Genomic DNA, 6,405 nt, shown 5'->3' with positions numbered 1-6,405 from the left:
TTCCATTGTATATATATGCCACATCTTCTTTATCCATTCATCTGTTGATGGGCATTTAGGTTGCTTCCATGTCCTGGTTATTGTAAATAGTGCTGCAGTGAACATTATGGCATTATGGTACATGTTCCTTTTCGGATTATGGTTTTCTCAGGGTATATATATATATACCCTCTCCAACACTGATTATTTTTTCATTCACTAAATTTATATTAAACACCTGAAATATTCCAGGCCTTTTACTGGGCACTGAGTATAGTCTATCAAAATAATATACCTAATCCTTGTCTGGTAAGCAGCTCATTGTTACTTCTTTCTCTCCTGCTTTCTACCCTTCTTCCTGTCACCTCCTTCTTTCTGTCTTCTGCGTAGAAGAAGCTACTTCTAACATTCATGGAGACTGGGGCAAGAGTACAAATGAAGTCTATCTACTATATGTCCAAGTATTTAAAAATTATAAAACAAACTTACAAATTGTTAAAATATTTTCTGTCCTCCTACATTGACAATTATACCCTTGTAATGAGGGAGAAGTATTCGAATTTAGAATTCTCAGAGTTTTCAGAATTTTGCGTTAGAATATGGTAGTTCTGGGGGAGTCCACTTCTGGTATCCTGCACCAACCTACTGCTTTTTTCCCCCCCACCTCTGGCTCCTCGAGCTCTTGGAGGGGCCTCCCATACATGCACATTATAGAGCTTGCAGGTCCAGTCTCTGTCCAAGGCCACTCCCCACTCCTGCCGGTCAGCTGCCCTCCTTGGCCACTCTGGAAGTGTGCGCACCAGTTTGGTTAGCCCTTGCGAGGGCAGGCCCTGGGAAGAGGCCTAGGCAGATGCTGGCTCAGGATTATTCAGGCAGGGAATTTTAAGGTCTTCCACTCCCAGAGCATGGTCAGTGTGGGGGATGGGTACAGGCTCCTGGTAGGCATGTCCCCTTGACTCCAAGGGGAGAGATGCAGCTAAAGGACAGCCTGAGTGGGACCCCTGTTGATTGTGGCATCCTTTAAAATTGGGGTTCCTCTTTCCTGGGCCTATGAGTGGTTCTGCTTTTACCTGCCTGATTTTTCTAATTTGACATTTATTGAGCACCTCCATTAAGTGCAAGGCGTAATAGGTTCTATATGTATGGTACAGGAAAGGAGGAATGAGGGAAGGATGGGAAAAACTTGTTTTTCCATCATTTGGTCTTACTTGGTTTCTCCATTGGTCTCCTTGGACACTGCACATCTCTTAGACCACACCCCCTGCAAGGTGTCCATGTCCTATCTTTGTCATGATTACAGTAGAGGAAAGGAGGGACAGTTACATTTCCTGTCTTGGACACTACTTACCAAGGTCTGCTCAAGTTAGATTGGGAGCAGAACAGGCTCAGTGAGATTTAAAGTGGCACATGGCATCTACATGTAAACAGGAGTTAGGCTTTATGCTCAAGATATTTCTAACTCTTTTGCGTCCATTTCAGATTATGCTTTAATAAACACAGATAAATTCATCTGTGTAAAAATCTAATTGTATTTTACTCTCTTCTTGATGGTGACTAAAGAGAGTTCAGAGGCAGTTACAACAGTTTACTTCTGAGCCCAATAATAAATATGCAGATACATGCTAAAGTGGAAATCCAATTTGAAATAATTCAAGTGAAATTACATAGAGGAGGTTAGCTTAAATGGGGACTTTCTACCTGTCTCTTTTTATTTGGTACTGTGTAGAGAGTGTAGAATCAAAGCCAAAGGTTGAAACTCAAATTATACTGAACACACACAGGCACTTTCCAAACACCTTGGGCTTTTTTGAGACTGCTGGGGCAGCTGTTAGGATTATGTTGTGCTTGTCTAGGAAGAAGAATACCTGATACTAAACCCCTCTAGGTAAACTGAAACAGGGAAAGATAATTGAGGAAAAATACTAGTAAGTACTCCATGAAGAAGTGTACTTTAATAATAGGGAAAGGCAGTTGACAGTGAAAATCCTTGAAAAATATGCTGTGGGCTTTTGAGAGAGAAAAAGTATGAAAGGAAGCGGACTTTCTGAAACCAAATCTTAGCGTAAATTGGATAGGAGATCTCTGGGACTATGTGCCTTGATTGCTTAACCCGGGTAATTATATAGAGGGAAAACTTTCTAGGTATTTGTTGTTGAATAATTTAGTTCATCCTGCTGATTGAAAAAATATCTAAACCAACACCAAACTGGCTTTAAATTGTTTCCATATTAAGACCAATGAGAACAATTTTTAAGTTTATTATGGTTTCTTTTAAATACATTTCTGCTCTTTCTATAAAAATGGCTCATTTGGCAATTGAATAAAGTGATTTGATTAAAATGAGTAACATTCAAATAATCAAGATAGTAAGAAAAAAAAAGTACAAAACTTCACAAGATTCATAAAAAGCCTACTTGTATAGTCCAGTCATTGGAAATCGTTAGCTAATGTTTTGATGATCGAATAATAAATACATAAGTGGATTAAAGAAACATAAATGCAAACATCTAAATTTTATTTTATTTAGATAAAAACCACATATATGTTTGAATATTTAATTTTAAAGATGTAAATATTTTAGGGAGAAAGCAGGAGTTTGAGAGTAAACACAATAAATTAATTATAAATTTCTAAGATGTATTCCCCAGGTACGCTTTATTCTTTACTCTTGGCTTTTGGTGGAGCTTGCTGCATAAAAAATAACATTGTAAATCTCTTTCTTTCCTTCTGTTTTCTTTATATATTTTTTTTCTCTGAGGGGGTAAAACCACTTTAGAAGGTGCACTTTTACCTGTACGAATCCTCTTCTCCTGAGGCTTGTGGATGGAAGAGTTTTGAAGGGTGGCCGTGGAAAGTTTGTGAAGAAGGTACTGTCCGTGTTACCTTTTATTCTCTACCTCAAAGATTCAACTTTTCTTTTTATATTTTAATTTATAATTTATGTATACCTAGTGTTAAGTACAATTTAAGATTACAGTAGAGGGCACACTTACTGTAAGACCATGAGCACAGAAGTAGAAAATTAGTATATGGGGGACTTCCCTGGTGGCGCAGTGGTTAAGGATCTGCCTGCCAATGCAGGGGACATAGGTTAGAGCCCTGGTCCGGGAAGATCCCACATGCCGCAGAGCAACTAAGCCCGTGTGCCGCAACTACTGAGCCTGTGCTCTAGAGCCCATGAGCCACAACTATTGAGCCCATGTGCCACACTACTGAAACCTGTGCGCCTAGAACCCGTGCTCCGCAAGAGAAACCACCGCAGTGAGAAGCCTGCACACCGCAACGAAGAGTAGGCCCTACTCGCCACAACTAGAGAAAGCCTATGCGCAGCAACGAAGACCCAACTCAGCCAATAAATAAATAAATAAATAAATAAATAAGAAAATTAGTGTATGAAGGAGAGAGAAAACCTACTGAAAACTTGGGTTAATACCATTGCAGTATTCATGCTGAAGTATGGAATCTAGCCATTCTTTTTCCAGTTTGGTGAATTTGTGGATGTAGGGCTGGATCTACATTGGGTTAACAAAATAAACATTTTAGTTAAAACTTTTTGGGGGACAAGGAAACAAATTGTTTCGTGTTTGATTTGCACTGGCTGTACTCATATACGATTGTATTGTACCTGGAGGACAATTTTTGTCCTTATTGAAAGGGATTTGCTTGGCCAGGGAGTGAGAAAGTTGTCTTCACAGGGCACTTGCTCTCTGGTGGTAAGACACATTTAAAAATTCAGTTGACTTAAGAAGTTGCTTGATATTGAATGAAACCAGTAAGGATCTGGTAATGATAATACAATAGTTCCCAAACTCACTTAATGAAGTCCTAGAAAAGCTAAGGAAAGTGAATTCCACCTCCTGCACTCCAACTCTGATCCCAGTATCATGCACTAGGTCTAGAAAGACAGGCCAGATGAGCCATATTTATCATTAAAATTCACTCAGAATTTATATTCTATCTCATAATATAGGTGCAGTTCTTTTGATGTTAATAATATGTCTTAATTTGACATCTAATAATGTTTTATAAATACACCATGTTTACCCTGAGGCTCCTCATATATCCAGAATCCCCCTCAGTTCCCCTGAGGATACTCATACGACGATTGGAAAATCATTGTCCTTAAGGGTAGTTCCATCAAGCTGTGATGATTTTGTAAAATGCCCTTCTTAACCCCAGGGATGGTTCTATCCTGGGAAATAATTTTCTAGAAGTACTTGGTGATGTTGGAGACACAAGTAGCCATTTATCTCCAGGATCATGTTTTTCAACACTTGTCACTGCAGTTCTTCTGATTACATCATTTTTCTGCTCTAGTCTCAAAACTTTACAATTACTCAACTACAAGTTTATGACTGCTTCGGGGAGAGAGAACTCCAGAAATTGACCTTGCTTTACTGTCTTAATCATTTTTTTTCCCTTTCAACAGCAATAACAAAAAATTATTGAGTTTCTTCTATTTCTAGGGCACCCTCCTAGGGAAACAAAGAAGTACAGGCATGATTCCTCTTCTTAACCTACATAATACAGTGGAGAAGACAGATCATATACATGAAAAGGTAAATAATTATAAAAGATAGCAGAATATAAATGATATATTATTTAATTAACTGTTTGTCAGTTAATGCATTCTAAGTGCCTAATCTTGATCAGGCATTGGGCAGAGCTGTGGGGGAGAGCCAAAGGAGAATCCAGTGTTCTTGCATATGAACGTAAACTAGTATGACATAATTAATGTGGCAGTTGATGTATGTGGAACTTGCTGTGGAAGCACAAGAGGGAGGGACTAGCTCTTGGGGAGATCTTGTGAAGCAAGAAGGTTTTCTCTGTTTTACTGAATGCATCTTTTCTGTTTTGGTCATTACTTTTATTTTCCACCTCCACAGTCTATCACAGAAATCATTTTCTCACCCATTTCTGGGGATTTTGTCCTTTCTTTGGATCAGTTCACCTTTTCTGCTTCTTAGCTCTTAAGACTGGACTATGGAATGGGAATGGTGCCAATGTGGATACATGGACTTCAGACTTTGTTCTCCAATCTTCAGTACTGCCAGAAGTCCTTTTACACATCCCATATAAGTTCCCGCTTCTATTCTCAATAGCAGCTCATACAAACTTTTACCATTCTTCTCAACCCAGCCTCAGCTCCTCTGTCAGCAAACTTTTTTTGCTTTACAAAAGAAAATTTAGAAATGATTAGTATGCAACACCATCAATTTCTGGTCTTTCTAAGTGCTAGGCATGCCACCACCTCAGCCTTTGAACCAGCTGATTTCTTTACCAGAATCGCTCTTCTCCCAGATGCTGGCATGCGAACCCACTTTTCTATGTCTTTGCTTAGTTGTCACCTTCTCGGTAAGGCTTACCCTCTTTATCCTTGAATCCCGTTCCATTCCTTGCACAGACATACTCTACTCACCTTACATGTACGTGCTCAATAAGTATTTGTGAATGAAGTAAATATTTAATGAATGTTGAATTCCTATACATTTTAACATCCCTCTCTCCTACCTAATAAAAAAGAGGTCCCTCTTCCTGCTACAGATAGTTCCTCTCACCTCTGTTTCACTTCCTATTCCCTCCAGATCTGTAGGAATCTAGATTAGCTAATTATCCAATCTCTTCTTCATCTCTCTAACTCTATTCCATCAGCACATACATATTTTTCAGTCTCATAAAAAAACAATCATCCTTTCCATTCTAGATCTTCTTGCTAGCCACCCTACATCTAAACTTCTTGAAAGAAAAGCCTTCACTTACTGTGTCTACGGCTTCATTTCCTGTTCACCCCTTGATTTCAGTCTGACTTCTGACCATCTGTCTGATAGTGAGAAGAAATTGTTTCCATAAAAATGATCAGTGGACTCCTATTAGATCAGGCCTTTCTCAGGCGTCTTGTATCATACACAGCTCCCCTCCATCATACATTTTATTGCATGATAAAGGGCTTTGTTGTTATCTTGCCCACTGGACTTTTTATTTCACATATCCATTTTTTGGGTCACTTGTTCCACAAATATCTGTTGAATGTTAACATGTACAGACAAGTTATAGGTCCTGAGGATTTACTGGTAAACTGACACAAAGTTTATGCTAAAGGTGGCTTATAGCCTTATGGAAGAAGCAGGCGTTAAACAAAGAAGCAAATACACCATCGTAAAATTAAAACTGCCTGATGGTTTTGAAGACTTATACAGTGCTGTAAGAGTACTTAAGAAGAGAATTGGACCTTTCAAAAGGCTTGCTAAGATACTCCTAAGAAAGGAATGTGGGGGCTGAGAAGTAAAGCAGAGCAGGAGTTATTAGTCAAAGATGAATTCATGACAGGAGGAAATGGAATGTGTAAAGTCCTGTAGTTGAAGGGATTGTAAAGAGGTTGAGAATATGAGAGAAAGCTGATGTGGCTGGAGCCCATGGATATAAGGG

Source organism: Hippopotamus amphibius, chromosome 8 (assembly GCF_030028045.1).
Source record: "Hippopotamus amphibius kiboko isolate mHipAmp2 chromosome 8, mHipAmp2.hap2, whole genome shotgun sequence".
Taxonomy (NCBI): Eukaryota; Metazoa; Chordata; class Mammalia; order Artiodactyla; family Hippopotamidae; genus Hippopotamus; species Hippopotamus amphibius.
Note: the sequence above shows the minus strand (reverse complement) of the source record.